Source organism: Emys orbicularis, chromosome 1 (assembly GCF_028017835.1).
Source record: "Emys orbicularis isolate rEmyOrb1 chromosome 1, rEmyOrb1.hap1, whole genome shotgun sequence".
Classification (NCBI taxonomy): domain Eukaryota; kingdom Metazoa; phylum Chordata; order Testudines; family Emydidae; genus Emys; species Emys orbicularis.
This window is the reverse complement of record NC_088683.1, coordinates 310,754,926-310,772,771: the sequence shown is the minus strand read 5'-3', so window position 1 is coordinate 310,772,771 and position 17,846 is coordinate 310,754,926. Positions and strand designations below refer to the sequence as shown.

Here is a 17,846-nt window from a genome sequence, read left to right as displayed (position 1 = left end):
GGAGCCACTACCATGGAGTTCTCTAAGGACTGCAAAAAGTGAAGAGTCAGACACATGGACCTGTACATCAACCAGCGTCTCCGGCATTTGTGTTTGCTGCCTGAGAAGCCCTATTATGTGTTGGTGCATCGCCTTCTCGGTTTCTTGGGCCTTTCTCCTGTCCCTTCTCAATGCTCTCTGCTGTGTCAGCCCTCCAGGCCCTTTGGTTGCAGTCCGATGCAGCACCGGCTTGCAGGATTTCACTAAACATGTCCTTCCTACTCCTACTTTCCCCTCATGGGGTCAGGTGTTCTGCAGGTGTGGAAGGGGAACTCTCCAAGACTGCAATGGCAGCAGCTGCTGATAAAGACACACATCATTGGATTTACAGTGACAACAGAAAGGGAAAGATAAGTTTCAAGACTACCTCCCTTATTCCAAAATCATAATAAAAAAAACCCCAACTTTTTAATAAGACTGTTTATTATAGAAGCATAGAATTGTAGGACTGGAAGGGACCTCACAAGGTCATTTAGTCCAGTCCCCTGCACTCATGGCAGGACTAAGTATTATCTAGACCAGGGGTCGGCAACTTTTGGCACACGGCTCGCCAGGGTAAGCACCCTGGCGGGCCGGGCCAGTTTGTTTACCTGCCGCGCCCGCAGGTTCGGCCGATCACGGCTCTCACTGGCCGCAGTTCGCCATCCCAGGCCAATGTCCAGTCCCCTGCACTCATGGCAGGACTAAGTATGGGATCATGTCTCATTTTGTAGCACATAGTGAAACTGCTAACTATAAATAGTGACGAAAGATTACACTATTCAGTTCTGTCTCTCCTGGCCCTCTTTCACCATTTCTTTTCAGGAATCCCTCTCAAGCAACTAAGAGAAAGTTTTCTCTCTAAGAGCTCAGAATAATAGAAGGCATCTTGCTAGTATTGTAGGTATATATTTTTTTCATTGTGTTAAACTTGACTAAGATGAGGATAAGAGGAAAATATAGTATTCCATGGCATAGTCCTCACCACTGAAATTCTCATTAGATTTTTATGGAATCTTTTAGGTTCCGTATTACTCTTGCATCTTTCGCCTTCCTCTGTAGCATGGGGCACAGGTCACTTTCAGGTTTAAAGTAGTATAAAATGGTATATTCTCTGTAACAAAGTCTTTAAATCATGATTTGAGGACATCGGTAACTGAGGCAGAGGTTAGGGGTCTATGAGGTTCTGTGGCTTGCAATGTGCAGGAGGTCAGACTAGATAATCACGATGGTCCCTTCTGACCTTAAAGTCTATGAGTCTACATAGTTACAGCCAGATATTACAGTATATCACTGACAGACATTATGAAAAGATAGAGGAAGGAGAGTTATTGCCAAAGTCCTCTTTCCATCATTAGGCATTCTAGTGCACTTATTGTTTATCTTATTACAGTGGTATGCAGACATTTACAGTTTTTGTCAATGTGCCTACTTGTCTTTATCTTCTTAATCTGAAAGAGATCTCTCTGTTCCCCAGTATTAATCCACATCTGCCTCCTAGGCAGCAAAAAACAAACCTAATCTAGTTATTCCCTGCTTTGCTGTGAAAAGATGAAGCTACCTCCTGATAAATTGTAGAATACGCAACTTTTCAGTACAAAAATTTAAAGTGCATTGAAAAACTGAAGTTGGGACTCGTAAGATTTACTTTCATATCAATCTAGTGATACAGTAGTTAGTATACTAGATTAGGGAGAGGACACAAGACAAGGCCTGGCAACAGCCATGCTTAACACACAAGACTGTGCTACACAGGACTCCTGGCTTTGCTTACTGAAGACAGTGAATAGTGTACTTTGAGCAGTACACTATTCTGTGGATTCTGGCATTTAATTTCAGAAAGAGGAACTATGCAAAAATGAGGAGGTTAGTTAAACAGAAATTAAAAGGTATAATGACTATAGTGAAATCCCTGCAAGCTGCATAGACACTTTTCTAAGACACCATAATAGAGGCCCAACTTCAATGTATACCCCAAATTAAAAAACACAGTAAAAGAACTAAAAAAGAGCCACCGTGGCTTAACAACCATGTAAAAAGCAGTGAGAGATAAAAAGGCATCTTTTAAAAAGTGGAAGTCAAATCCTAGTGAGGTAAATAGAAAGGAGCATAAACTCTGCCAAATTAAGTGTAAAAATGTAATAAGAAAAGCTAAAAAGGAGTTTGAAGAACAGCTAGCCAAAAACTCAAAAGGTAATAACAAAATGTTTTTTAAGTACATCAGAAGCAGGAAGCCTGCTAAACAACCAGAGGGGCCCCTGGACGATCGAGATACAAAAGGAGCACTTAAAGACGATAAAGTAATTGCAGAGAAACTAAATGAATTCTTTGTTTCAGTCTTCATGGCTGAGGATATTAGGGAGATTCCCAAACCTGAGCAGTCCTTTGTAGGTGACAAATCTGAGGAATTGTCACAGATTGACATGTCACTAGAGGGGGATTTGGAATTAATTGATAAACTTAACAGTAACAAGTCACCGGGACCAGATGGCATTCACCCAAGAGTTCTGAAAGAACTCAAATGTGAAATTGCGGAACTATTAACTATGGTTTGTAACTTGTCCTTTAAATCAGCTTCTGTACCCGATGACTGGAAGATAGCTAATGTAATGCCAATATCTAAAAAGGGCTCTAGAGGTGATCCCAGCAATTACAGACCAGTAAGTCTAATGTCAGTACCAGGCAAATTAGTTGAAACAATAGTAAAGAATAAAATTGTCAGACACATAGAAGAACATAAATTGTTGGGCAAAAGTCAACATGGTTTCTGTAAAGGGAAATCATGTCTTCCTAATCTAATAGACTTCTTTGAAGGGGTCAACAAACATGTGGACAAGAGGGATCCAGTGGACATAGTGTACTTAGATTTCCAGAAAGCTTTTGACAAGGTCCCTCACCAAAGGCTCTTATGTAAATTAAGTTGTCATGCGATAAGAGGGAAGATCCTTTCATGGATTGAGAACTGGTTAAAAGACAGGGAACAAAGGGTAGGAATAAATGGTAAATTTTCAGAATGGAGAGGGGTAACTAGTGGTGTTCCCCAAGGGTCAGTCCTAGTACCAATCCTATTCAACTTATTCATAAATGATCTGGAGAAAGGGGTAAACAGTGAGGTGGCAAAGTCTGCAGATATACTAAACTGCTCAAGATAGTTAAGACCAAAGCAGACTGTGAAGAACTTCAAAAAGATCTCACAAAACTAAGTGATTGGGCAACAAAATGGCAAATGAAATTTAATGTGGATAAATGTAAAGTAATGCACATTGGAAAAAAATAATCCCAACTATACATACAATATGATGGGGGCTAATTTAGCTACAACTAATCAGGAAAGAGATCTTGGAGTCATCGTGGATAGTTCTCTGAAGACATCCACGCAGTGTGCAGCAGCAGTCAAAAAAGCAAACAGGATGTCAGGAATCTAGAGAATAAGACTGAGAATATCTTATTGCCCTTATATAAATCCATGGTACGCCCACACCTTGAATACTGCGGACAGATGTGGTCTCCTCATCGCAAAAAAGATATACTGGCATTAGAAAAAGTTCGGAGAAGGGCAACTAAAATGGTTAGGGGTTTGGAACGGGTCCCATATGAGGAGAGATTAAAGAGGCTAGGACTTTTCAGCTTGGAAAAGAGGAGACTAAGGGGGGATATGATAGAAGTATATAAAATCATGAGTGGTGTGGAGAAAGTGAATAAGGAAAAGTTATTTACTTGTTCCCATAATATAAGAACTAAGGGTCACCAAATGAAATTAATGGGCAGCAGGTTTAAAACAAACAAAAGGGATTTCTTCTTCACACAGCGCACAGTCAACCTGTGGAACTCCTTGCCTGAGGAGGTTGTGAAGGCTAGGACTATAAAAGGGTTTAAAAGAGAACTAGATAAATTCATGGTGGTTAAATCCATTAATGGCTATTAGCCTGGATAGGTAAGGAATGGTGTCCCTAGCCTCTGTTTGTCAGAGGGTGGAGATGGATGGCAGGAGAGAGATCACTTGATCATTACCTGTTAGGTTCACTCCCTCTGGGGCACCTGGCATTGGCCACTGTCAGTAGACAGGATACTGGGCTGGATGGGCCTTTGGTCTGACCCAGTATGGCCGTTCTTATGATCTTCTGGGTCTTCTCAACAAGCATATTTGTACCCAGTTAGCTTCAGGCGTTCCATGATCCTGTTCAAATTTGTATACAACACTCCACTACCCAACCATCACAACCTGCCCCCTATTCTGGGACTCAGGAGACCTGGGTTTTATTCCCAGCTCTGCCACTTGCCTGCTGGGTGAACTTGGGTAAGTCACTTCACTTTTCTGTGCCTCTGTTTCCCCACCTACAAGATGGGGATAATGAAACCGACCTCCTTTGTAAATCATTTTGAGATCTATCTACTGATGAAAAGTGAAGCAAAAGAGCTATGTATTACTACTCCACTACTAGGAGCACATTAGCCACTTAGATCTCCGGACCAGACCCTTCAGCCTTTCCCTATGCTGAGTCCTTAGGTATTTAGGCATCTAAATACCTTTCAAAAACTGGCTCTTGGAACTTAAGCAATGAAAAATTTGATTACCTAGCACAGAGTTTCAGAGTAACAGTTTGGACACTGCCTGCTCAGCTGCCTACCACATACACACACCCTCAACACAGAGCTATGACAGACTCTACCTTCAATTAGGGACCAAGTTTTTTTTAGACAGACACCCCTAATATGAATATGCATGTACACACACACACACACATAATGACCAAATCTTGCAAATATTTATGCAAATAATTAACTTCATATAAGCAGGTGACCTTGGGGAAGTCCTGGCTCCAATGAGTGTACTCCTATGTGCAGACCTAGCTATATACACCTAGGTCAGGCCTGCACAACATGCGGCCCGCGGGCGCTCACTGTGCGGCCCGCGGGTAAGTGGCGGGGGGAGCTACCGGCTTCACCCCCTGCCCGGGGGCAGAGCCGACCTCACAGCCCCGCCCGCGCGTACCGCGCTCCGGCCAGTCAGAAGTGCGGCTGAAAGGTTCACCCCCTGCCAGGGGGAGTGGAGGGGGCTGACCTCAAAGCCCCGCGCGTGCGCACCACGCTCTGACCGGCTGGTCAGAAGCGCGGCTGCCGGGGGGGGGGGGGGGGGGGGGAGGCCAACCTCATAGCCCCGCGCGTGCGCACTGCGCTCCAACCGGCCGGCCGGCCGGCGAGAAGCACGGCTGCCGGGTTCGCCCTCTGCTGGGAGGGGAGGGGAGGGGGCCGACCTCAAAGCCCCGCGCGTGCGCTCCGGCCGGCCGGTCAGAAGCGTGGCTCCAAGGTTCGCCCCCTGCCGGGGGGGGAGAACAGCAACCTCACAGCCCCAGCCAGTGAGAAGCGCGGCTGCCGGCTTCGTCCCCTGCCTGGGGGGGGGGGGGCAACCTCACAGCCCCGCATGCACGTGTCGCGCTCCGACCGCCCGGACGGTCAGACGCGCGGCTGCCGGGGGCCCGCGCACGCTGCGCTCCAACCGCCCGAAAGCGTGCACACGTGTGCACGCGGCTCCGTCTCCCGCTCCCCCCGCCTGGCATACAGCGGGTGCGTCACTTCCGGGGCCTGCTGAGGCGGGAAGCGCTGGGCACGAGGCAGAGCCGGTAAGTGTGAGCGAGGGGAGGGGCGCCCGGCCTGGGCTCGAGCTGCAGCTGGGGGGGACTGGGCCAAGACCCCCCCAAACCCCCTCTTCGGTTAGGGGTGGGGTGGCTACTGCGCTGGTTGCTCCCAGGGCGGCCTCCGTAGTGATGGGGGGGGGGGGGGGGGTTGAACTGTCTGTGGGCAGCCGGGAAAACCTGCGGGGGAGGAGGGAGACCGAGTGTGTGTGTGTGTGTGCGCGCGTGTGTGTGTGCAGGGGCGGCTTTAGGCCGATTCAACTGAGTCCCCTGAATCGGGCCCCACGCCCAAGCCCCGGTACAGCGTACCGGGGTGGCCCGGCTTCCCCAGGGGGCAATTTAAAAGGCCTGGGGCTTTGGAGCCCCAGGCCATTTAAATAGCCCCCAGAGCCCTGGGATAGCAGGGGGCTCGGGGGCTATTTAAAGGGCCGGGGCTCCAGCTGCCTCTACTGCACCCCCTGCCCACACCACCCCGCACCCCCTGCCCTGCCTACAGCCAGCCAGCCCCACACATGCCCCAGCCCCGCACCCCCTGCTCTGCCCTGCCCACAGCCAGCACCTGTCTCCAGCCAGCCCCACAGCCCCTGCCTGCAGCCAACCCCTGCTCCACCCCCTGCCCTGCCTCCAGCCCCGCACCCCCTGCCCTGCCCGCACCAGCCCGTCTCCAGCCTGCCCCGCACCCCCTGCTCTGCCTGCAGCCAGCTCTGCACCCCCTGCCCGCAGCCAGCACCTGCCACACCCCCTGCCCTGTCTCCAGCCAACCCCTGCTGCACCCCCCTGCGGCCCTGCCCGAAGCCAGCAAGCCCCACACACACCCCTGCCCGCCCCAGCCCCACGCCCCCTGCCCTGCCCGCAGCCAGCCCCTGACCGCAGCCAGCCCCTGCCGCACCCCCTGCCCTGTCTCCAGCAAACCCCTGCCGCTCCCCCGTCTGAAGCCAGCCAGTCCCGCACTCCTGTGTCTCCAGCCCTGCCAACCCCTGCTGCACCCCCCTGTGGCCCTGCCTGAAGCCAGCCAGCCCGCCCCATACCCCCGTCTCCAACCAGCCCCGCACCCCTTGCCCTGCCTGCAGCCAGACCCTACCTCCAGCCAGCCCCATGTCCACTGGTGCCCTGCAGTTCCCAGGGCAGTAACCCTGCACACCTGCTTCAATGAGGGGGGCAGGAAGCAGCTGGGACCCACACATGTGCACACCACTAGGGTGACCAGACAGCAAGTGTAAAAAACCAGAACAGGGGTGGGGGGTAATAGGAGCCTATATAAGAAAAAGACCCAAAAATTGGGACTGTCCCTATAAAATCGGGACATCTGGTAACCGTAGGACACCCCCATGGAGTGGCAGGGACCCACACATGTGAAATGGAGCTCATTAATAACCGATCAACAGCATATATAACACAATGTACATAATATATAATTTTATTATTTATATAGTTATGGAAAGTAAATAATACATAGAAGAAATGAAAGGCTTTTTTTTACGTTTTTTTTTTCTTCTAGTCATCCCTGCTGGGGCCCCGCCGAAAATGTTCGAATTGGGCCCCGCACTTCCTAAAGCCGGCCCTGTGTGTGTGTGTTTTGCACCTGCCCTGCCCTGACTGCTGCCCCCCTCCCTGGTCCAGGGACCTTATCCCTCCCCTGCCCCACACTGCCCCCCCCCCAAGGGCTCCATGCGGCCCCTGTGTGTGTGTGTGAAACAGTCACATCCAATTCCAATCCCTTCACACTGCTCCCCTTCCCCCTCCCCGGCTTAGTTCATACCCCCAGAAAATCCCTTCAAACTGTCCCCCTTTTCCCCTCCCCTTGTTTCATGGGGGGATGACGAACCGAGCGGGCAGGTGGGCAGGTAGTGGCGGCGAGGCTTTATACTTGGGGGGAGGTGAGGAGGCGAGCGGCGAGTCGGTGGCTGGAAGGAGGCATCCATTTTCAGTATTTTAATTTTTGTTACTGCTGTGTGCAGTAATATAGTGACCCCTGGGGGTTAAAGAGGGGTGTAATGGTGGGGCCGAGCAGGGAGGGGGCGGGTCCTATTTTACTGCTGTGATCTGGTTACCCTATGCGCGCCGTTTCTTTCCCCCTCTACAGGCTTCCACACACCGTCAGTGCCTTGCTAGTGTGCCACGCGCCGTGAGATATCTCTTCTCTTTGTGTGTAACTGAGTGTTTCCCTTGTGTGTGAATTTATTCAACAAAATCTTGAGCTTCATAATGGCTACCATGAGTGAAAAGAAAAAGAGAAAAATAGAATCAGAGCACAGAGTTTTCAACACTGAATGGACAAATAAATACTTATGTACTGTTTCCAAAGACAAAATACTGTGCCTTGTGTGTCGCGAAACGTTAGCCGTTCCGAAAGAATACAACCTTCGGTGGCACTTTGAAACTAAACATCCCAATCTCGCCAAATTGAACCCAAATGAAAAAATAATTAAAGCAGCCAGTTTAGTGAAAAACCTTAGTGGAGAACAGCAAATTTTCAAGAAAGTGAGCACTGAGAACGATACAGTTACTAAAGTAAGCTTTCAAATTTCTAAGGAAATTGCTGCTGCTGGGAAATGCTTCACAGAAGGCGAGTTTTTAAAAAAGTGTATGTTGATTGCTGTATCTGAGTTATGTCCAGAAAAGAGGGGAATATTTGAGAATGTCAGTCTATCGCATGACTGTACAGAGAAGAATAGCTGACATTTCTACTAATCTAAGTGATCAGTTAAAGCAGAGAGTCAGTTTTTACTGACAGAATTCTGCTTTTACTCCCTAGCTATGGATGAAAGCACCGATTTAAAAGACACCGCCCAACTTCTTATTTTTATTAGAGGTATTGATAAAAACTTTGAAATTACTGAAGAACTTGTTGGCATGTGCTCCATGATGGGTCGCACAACTGGAAAAGAAATCTCCAGTGAAGTGATAAAGTGCATGAATGATAAGTTGGGAGTAGATTTCACAAACTTGGTGGCCATTTGTACTGATGGTGCTCCAGCTATGTGTGGAAAAAATGTTGGAGCAGTTACTCTTCTTGAAGAATTTATCGGGAGACAAATAACCAAACATCACTGCATTATACATCAGCAGGTTTTGTGTAGCAAAGTCTTAAAAACTGAGCATGTAATGTCAGTGGTAGTTTCCACTGTAAACCTCATCCGTTCTAGAGGACTAAAACATAGGACATTTCAAGCCTTTCTTGAAGGGGAAGATGCCGAGTGCAGCGACTTAATCTACCATACTGAAGTGAGGTGGTTGAGTCGAGGAAGAGTGCTCCAGCGTTTCGTTGCTTTGAAAGAGGAGATAGCAAAATTCCTAGAAAATGGGCCAATAAAATTCCCGGAGCTTGAAAATGAGTCCTAGAATCAAGATCTCTTTTTCTTTTGAGACATTACAGCACACCTGAATGATCTCAACATTCAACTTCAGGGAAAAAATCAACTTATATTTCAAATGTGTGCAGCAATGAAAGCTTTCAAAATGAAATTGAAACTTTTCAGAAGTCAGCTGTCAAAAGGTGAAATGTGTCACTTTCCCACTTGTGCACAGCGTATCCCTCAGCACAAACACGCCGAGTTAGGAGAAAAATACGCAAAGCACATCAATCTTTTGATTGAAGAATTTGACAGAAGACTTACTTTGTCTAAAGATGATGACATCCAGTTGAAGCTGATTGAAGATCCCTTTTCTGTGGATCCAGAGGAAGTGCCACAAGATTTGCAGTTGGAGGTTATTGAACTTCAATGTTCGGCAGTTTACCGAAATAAGCACAGAGAAAGCAGCCTGTGGGACTTCTACAAAAGTCTGGACGATGAAAATACAAGAATCTTATTGAAGTTGCGCTGAAAACGTTCAGCATTTTTGGAAGCACTTACATATGTGAACAAACATTTTCCATCATGAACATGAATAAAAACAAGCAATGTTCTTCTCTGACTGATGACCATTTGGAAGACATTATGAAAATATCCACTTCAAATATAACCCCCGAATACGACAAGCTTGTTGCCGAAAAGAGATGTAATATCTCTCATTAAATTTGCAAAATAATTATGAAAAGTACAAATGTTTTCTTTCAACGGAACAGGTGTTTTTCATTTTTCCATGATTCATAAAAAAATTAAAATAATTTAAAAAATTGTTTGCTTTAATTGAAAAATTCTAAAGTATCACACCCTCTCCCCCTCCCCCCCCCCAAAAAAACCCTTCCTTTTCGGCCCACAGCTGTTTCGGCAGGGCGGCGCTGGGGAAGGAGGGTTTGTTTCCGCTGTGCGGGCGGCGCTGGGGTGGGGGATGTGTTTCGGGGGGTGTAGCAGGATGGTTACCCCGCTCCTGCCCTGAAGGGCTTAAAACAGCCTTGGGGGAGGGCTGTGGCAGGGGAAAACCTGAGCTGATTGGGGAAGCCGCTGCAGCTGGGCCATGCCACAATCAGGCCCCAGCTGGCCTGTATAAAAAGGCTGTGAGCCAGAGGCCCAGAGGAAGTCTCTCTCTCTGCTTGTAGAGAGAGAAGGGTCTGGCTGCTAGGGAGTTGAGCAGGGCTGGGGAAGGCTAGAGGAGCTGGGGAACTCCAGCCTGGAAAACCCCCAAGCTGCGGACCTAGCTAAGGGCATAAGACCAGTACCAGGGCTGCAGAGGGGCAGCCCAGCTATAGAGAGAGGCAGCAGGTCCAAACCCAACCTTGCCTGTGATGAGTGGCTGATATACTGCAGTCTACCCCAGGGCGCGGGGGCTAGTTAGTGACTGGCAGTAGCCTTATACTGAGGTGAGGATGGGATTAGAGGATTGGGGGTTCCCCAGAGAGAGGAGACCAAGAGCCAGAGTGTGGGGGTATTGCCAGGGGGCAGCACCCCAGATCAAAGGGCACAGGGGTCCAGGAGGGACACAGAGCCAGCGGCAGTGGGACACCGGCCTGCAGAGGTCGCTCCAACAGCTGGATGAGCTAATTCCCGAGAAGACCAGCAGGAGGCGCTGCCGGGATGAGTCCTGCTTGCTTACACGGCAGCTGGGCGGCGCTCGGGGGGTTCCGCGGGGCTGGGTGGCTTGGGGGGGGGGCGTGTTTCAGCACGGCCGGGGGGTTTAGACCCTCAGCTATTTTCTTTGGAGTAATATGGCCCTCGCCGCTTTACGAGTTGTGCAGGCCTGACCTAGGTCTTTGCAGGGCTGTGACTTGTATTAGAGCAGTTGACAGTATTTGAGATCACGTATTTTTAAGAAGCAATTTTAAGACATTGTACTAGATTTAAACAGATAATTAAAAAAAACAACCAACCACTGAGTACCCACAAGTTCTAAAAATAAAAAAGCCAGTATTTTTGAAACTTGCAAAAGAAGTTACCTTTTGAACTGTCATTGTATGTCAGGTGGTAGTCTACAGTGAAATTTTACAATCTAGTCAGAACCACCTTGAAAAACAAGATTTAAAATTAAGTCACTAACATGTCCATAAAACATTGTCCACAAAGTGTTGGGGGTTTTTTTAGGTTATGAAAACAACTTATTGTTCACTTATGTTTACTTTTTACCTAGTTCCTACTATAAAAATAGACCCATCAGTTTCACTTTTACTGCAAGTTGGTTTCACTTTCTGATTGCCAGGAAGCAACATAATATTTTTGTTTACATTCCAGGCCCGATGTCTATATGGTTGGGTTTTTTTGGTTTTCGTTTCGGATTTTTTAAATTTAAAGAACCATGACAATATTTCCATTCATATTACCGGTTTATTTATCTATTTTAAGAATTTGGAGTGTAAGTCTAGCCGGAAACGTCTCTTTAAATCGTAACTACACTGGCAGGTTTCATACTATTTCCAATAGGAAACCAAACGATCATTATCAACTCTTATGGTTCGGGAAGACCAGTTATGCCAGCACATTTTCTAGTTTGCAGGGGAAGACAGCATCTTCAGGAACAGGTACCGCAGCCAGCCACGTCCCTGCCCCTTGATTGCCGAGCCCACCATCTGTACTGGTAACGCTTCACCGATGCCCCCCACCCCACCACACAACACGATGCACCCCTTTCACTGCCTAACTTTCACCAAGAGACTCTTCCACTGACAACGGACTTTACATCCCGCGAGCGACCCACGCAGCAGCAGCCGCCCCGCGCTCTCCCTGACCCGCGCCTGTGCACACGGACATTTCGGCCGAAGAAGCCCAGCGTGTCTCTGAGCCACAGAGCAAGGGGGACAAAGTTTACGCCGAGGGGTTTGCAGCCCGAACAGCCAAGTCCCAGACCCGGAGCCGGAGCCAACCCCTGCCCAGGCAGGACGGACGAGCCAGTCTCGCGGGGGGGGGGGGGGGGGCGAGCTAAGGGAGCTGGCAGCTGAAATCCTGCTCCCCAGAGCCGCCCAGCCGGGAGAGTGTTAACCTGCCCGGCCGCCCCGCGAGCGCAGGCAGAGGCGCCCCCCGTTGCTGGGGGCGCGGACCGGACCTACTCACCGCCAGGGCTCCGCAGCTAACGGTTCGGCGCCCCTCGCCGGCAGCAGCCGCGGGCAGGGAGCTCCCAATGGCGCAGCTGGAGCAGGGGCGGGGCGGTACCAGCGGCTTTCCCCACCTCTCCCCTCCCTCCCCGCCCCCTCAGCTACCTGCGCTGCGCCTCGACCTGTCCCAGCAGCGCATCACCGCCTCGCGCTGCCGCCCCGCCTCGCTCGCGGGAGCGCGGCCACCACCCTCAGTCAGGGGAGGGGGAGACGCTCACTCAGGAGAGACTCCGTTCCAACACGCACTGCGCCTGCGCTGCGGGAGGGGGGTGTTTGTCAGCGGAGAAGCACAGGGCGGGAAAGGGGGCGGGGCTGAGGCAGGGCATGGAAAGCCCCGCCCCCTCTCGTTGTCTCTGGTGCTCAGGGGGTTGGTGCTGCGGGGTGCCCAGGCAGGGCTGATGCACCAGCAGCCCGTCACTCAGCTCCTCCGTGGAAGGGGAGGACAAATAGCCTGTTGCCTGTTTTTTCACTGGCCTCTTTAGTATTCATGGGAAAAGTCCTGGGAGGCCTACTTCAGCCTTCTCACACCACCCACTGTCTCATCCCTGGAACATCAGGAGAGGGCCAGAGCTCATGTTACTTTGAGCACACTGATTGCTCTCTATGGCACTCAGAAGCAAGCAGCAGGCACATGCTTATTACAAAAAGAACAGGAGTACTTGTGGCACCTTAGAGACTAACAAATTTATTTGAGCATAAGCTTTCATGGGCTACAGCATGAAAAGGTGGGAGTTGTCTTACCAACTCTGAGAGGCCAATTAAGTAAGAGAAAAAAATCAGCCATTACAAACATTGAATCTATCTCCCCTTGTAAGTATTCTCACACTTCTTATCAAACTGTCTGTACTGGGCTATCTTGATTATCACTTCAAAAGTTTTTTTCTCTTACTTAATTGGCCTCTCAAAGTTGGTAGGACAACTCCCACCTTTTCATGTTCTCTGTATGTGTATATATATCTCCTCAATATATGTTCCATTCTATGCATCCGAAGAAGTGGGCTGTAGCCCATGAAAGCTTATGCTCAAATAAATTTGTTAGTCTCTAAGGTGCCACAAGTACTCCTGTTCTTTTTGCAGATACAGACTAACACGGCTGCTACTCTGAAACCTGTCATGCTTATAAGAGGTACCAATACTCTAGCACTGCTGCCCTTCCTTCTCCCCAGCCACAGTAACTAACAGCTGACACTTCAGGGAAAGGAGTAAAAGTTATGCATCTCCAGTTATTCAGTAGTGTACATGAGGAAAGGAGGTGCTATCCTTTCTTAATACCCACAGTTTTTAAGTGGCAGCCTGAATCATGAGCTATGATTATCCCTTGCTTAATGTTTATCATTTTAGACAATATTATGGGTCAAACTTAACCAGCTACAGTATTTGACTTAGGGCAAGTCTACACTACAAAATAAAGTCGACCTAAGTTACGTCAACATACAGCCACGGCAGTAATTAAATCACTTCTGCATGTCCAAACTATGCTCCTTGTGTTGGTGGTGCATGTCCTCAACTAACACCATTTGCACTGATGCAGAGAGCAATGCACCGTGGGTAGTTATCCCACTGTGCAACTTGCCCCCATCTAGCGCAGGGTGTTTTGAGAACATAAGAACAGCCATACTGGGTCAGACCAATGGTCCATCTAGCCCAGTATCCTGTCTTCCAGCCCAGTATCCTGTCTTCCAGCAGTGGCCAATGCCAGGTGCCCCAGAGGAAATGAAAAGAACAGGTAATCATCAAGTGATCCATCTCCTGTCGCCCATTCCCAGCTTCTGGCAAACAGAGGCTAGGGAAACAATCTGTGCCCATCATGTCTAATAGCCATTGATGGACCTATGCTCCATGAACTTATCCAGTTCTTTTTTGAACCCGTTATTGTCTTGGCCTTCACATCCTCTGGCAAAGAGTTCCACAGGTTGACTGTGCATTGTGTGAAGAAATACTTCCTTTTTGTTTGTTTTAAACCCTCTGCTATGAATTTCATTTGGTGACCCCAGTTCTTGTGTTATGAGAAGGAGTAAATAAGGAGAAAAGATTTGCAATGCTTCCTGGGGGCAAATGAGTCATGCAGAGGTGACTAGGAACACGATTTCAACGTCCCATGATGCAGTTTTCTCCATTCCATAATTTTATCTGAATCCCATAATTTTTCATGCCTTTTTTCAAAAGCCTTGCAAACCTGTGCGTCCACCATCCGTGAAAAGCATGGATCCTGCACAGCTCTGCACTATTGTGATAAGCATTGAGAGCACGGGGCGCCTGATCTTGCAGTATTTGCGGAGCCGCCAGAGGAGCCTCAGGGAGCATGACGATTCCTTGGAGGCTAACTTGCTGTGGGACATAGAAAGAAACAATTCAAGGTGGTTGTTGGTATTCACAGAGCAGCTACAGATGGTGGAGCGTCAGTTCTGGGCCCGAGAAACAAGCACTGACTGGTAGGATCACATTGTTATGCAGGTATGGGATGACAAGCAGTGGCTGCAGAACTTTTGGATGAGCAAGTCTACATTCCTGGATGCGTGTGCGGAGCTTGCCCCAGCCCTCCAGTGCAGTGACACCAAAATGAGAGCTGGACTGACAGTGGAGAAGCGAGTGACGATCGCTGTGTGGGAGCTTGCAATGCCTGATTCCTACTGATCAGTCAGGAATCAATTTGGAATCAGGAAATCTACTGTGGGGGTTGCTGTGATGCAAGTGTGTAGGGCCATTAATCACATCCTGCTATGAAGGACTGTGATGCTGAGCAATGTACAGGACATTGTGGATAGTTTTGCAGCAATGGGGTTCCCAAAATGCGGTGGGGCGATAGATGGCACCCATATCCCTATTTTGGCATCAGACCGCCTTGGACTGAGTACATCAACAGAAAGGGCTACTTTTCCATGGTATTGCAAGCACTGGTGGATCACTGGGGATGTTTTACCGACATCAACATGGGATGATCAGGGAAGGTGCATGATGTGTGCCTCTTTAAGAACACAGGCCCATTCAGAAAGTTGCAAGTAAGGACTTTCTTTCCAGACCATTGGGGATGTTGAAAGGCCAATAGTGATCCTGCGAGACCTAGCCTACTCCCGTGGCTCATGAAGCTGTACACTGGCCACCTCAACAGCAGCAAGGAGCACTTCAACTACAGGCTCTGCAGGTGCAGAATGACAATTGAATGTGCCTTTAACCATTTGAAAGGCTGCTGGCGCTGTCTACTCATGAGATTAGATCTCATGAAAAAAATATCCCAATGGGTATAGCTGCCTGCTCTGTGTTTCACAATACCTGTGAAGCAAAGGGGGAAAAGTTTCTGCCAGGGTGGAGGTGCAACAGTTGGCTGCTGAATTTGAACAGCCAAATACTCGGGCTATAAGAAGAGCTCAACGGGCAGCTAAATAGTTCAGGGAGGCTTTGAAAGACCATTTTAATAGTGAGCCACAGTAATGTGTGTTGCTGTAGGGTGCTCTGCCTGGCATGGGTTTATTTGCACACAGTATGAACCTTGTAATGAGGTCTGTGTGTGCAGTAATATAATATTGCAAATGCACCAATTGCTATTATCTTTGAATGATGTCAGCCCCAGCCAGCATATGTTGTGAAGTAATAAAGATGTATTAAGTTTCCATAAATAGACTTTTATTCCAAACCCATGCAAACAGACATATTTATAACTAAATGAAACTTTATAAATACAGGGGAAAGAACCTTTGAAGGGGAAATAACAGTCATTTCCATTTCACAAACAGATACACTGACCTGTGAGAGACATTGTTAGTGTATGTGCGGCTGTGATGGTCTGTACTCGCCCCCGTGGTGAAGTGGTAGAGTAGTGCAACAACCCTGGACCCCACGTGGAATGTGGAGGTCCTGAATGTAGTTCTCTATGGGCTGCAGAAGGAGGCAAGCATGGGTCTGTTGAACCTGAAGGTCAACAAGAGTCTTCAGCATGTCTGCCGCTTGAGAAGTGCTAGCATCTCCTGCTGCACATCTCTCTCCTTTTCCTGTGGTTTTCTCCTCTCCACTCTATTGCTGTCCCTTCTGTCCACAAGGGTGATCCTTCAAGCCCTCTGCTCAGTATCCAAAGCACCAGAGGCTTGCAGGATCTCTTGGAACATGTCATTCCTGTGTCCCCTTCCTTCTCCTTATCTGATTGAGCTGCTCCACTGGTGTGGATGGAGAGACCCTCAAGGCCACATTTCCATCTGCAAAAAGTACAATGCACAGAGGTACTATTCTGAGTGTATTCACAAGATAAATGGAAACTTGGTATACGGAACTCACTCCCCTTGATCCTCACAAGTTGCAAGCACTACATTCTCACTTGTCCTTCGGATTCATAGAGCATGGCAGCGATCCTAGCCATGGTAAGTTTGGCCTGGGGAGTGTGAGGGGATGAGTTGGGACAATAAAAGGGCTGTAAGTATAAGGCCTTTTCCTGTATCCCTATTGTAAGGTCTTGAATGCCATTAGCTAAGAAGCTGGAAGTCACAGAGAATCACAGAATATCAGGGTTGGAAGGGACCACAGGAGGTCATCTAGTCCAACCCCCTGCTCAAAGCAGGACCAATCCCCAGACAGATTTTTGCCCCAGATCCCTAAATGGCCCCCTCAAGGATTAAACTCACAACCCTAAGTTTAGCAGACCAATGCTCAAACCATTGAGCTATCCCTCCTCTCCCATCCAATCTAAATTACATTAAAACAATGTGATAGTAGGCTGTTAAGAAGGAGATTCTGTCCTAATAACACCCACTATCACCAGATAAATAAACAAATCTTAAGATGGTTAAAGAAAACTTAGTTTGACAGCATTCTGTCTGGCAAGAAATCACTTATCAATAGTTGTGGTTGTGAAATCCTCATTTCTTTATTGTTTTATCTTTATGATCCCCACTTCTATATTGTTTGTCTGTATGATCTCTGTTTGGTTCTTTGATTGTTTCTGTCTGTTACATAATTAATTTTGCTAGGTGTAAATTAATTAAGGTGGTGGGATGATTAGGTTAGAGAATTTTGTTATTCATAGATTCATAGATTCTAGGACTGGAAGGGACCTCGAGAGGTCATCGAGTCCAGTCCCCTGCCCGCATGGCAGGACCAAATACTGTCTAGACCATAATATGGTTATAATATGTTAGGATTGGTTAGTAAAATTTTAGTATAATGATTGGTTAAGGTTACAGCTAAGCAGGACTCAAATTTCACTATATAAACTGGGATCCAAAATGAAGTTAACTTGGCAGCAAGAATACTGTGGGAGACCATATCAAAAGCTTTGCTAAAGTCAAGAAATAACACATCCACTGCTTTCCCCTCATCCACAGAGCCAGTTATCTCATCATAGAAGGCAATTAGGTTAGTCAGGCACGACTTCCCCTTGGTGAATCCATGCTGACTGTTCCTGATCACTTTCCTCTCCTCTAAGTGTTTCATAATTGATTCCTTGAGGACCTGTTCCATGATTTTTCCAGGGACTGAGGTGAGGCTGAACTGCCTGTAGTTCCCCGGATCCTCCTTCTTCCCTTTTTTAAAGATGGGCACTACATTAGCCTTTTTCCAGTCATCCGGGACCTCCCCCGATCGCCATGAGTTTTCAAAAATAACGGCTAATGGCTCTGCAATCTCATCCGCCAACTCCTTTAGCACCCTCGGATGCAGCGCATCCGGCCCCATGGACTTGTGCACGTCCAGTTTTTCTAAATAGTCCCGAACCACTTATTTCTCCACAGAGGGCTGGTCACCTTCTC

General features: G+C 48.2%; 1 protein-coding gene across 1 annotated transcript in view; it reads right to left on the bottom strand.

The window, feature by feature from the left end:
- FNDC3A (fibronectin type III domain containing 3A) overlaps positions 1-12,168 on the bottom strand; it is a 200,191-nt gene extending 188,023 nt beyond the window's left edge. Inside the window, exons 1-2 of the mRNA XM_065417117.1 lie at positions 12,074-12,168; positions 10,966-11,032 (exon numbers count right to left, since the gene is read on the bottom strand). The gene's annotated coding sequence lies outside the window, so the exon portion shown is untranslated. The remainder of the gene's footprint in view (positions 1-10,965; positions 11,033-12,073) is intronic.
- Positions 12,169-17,846: the final 5,678 nt, after the last annotated feature.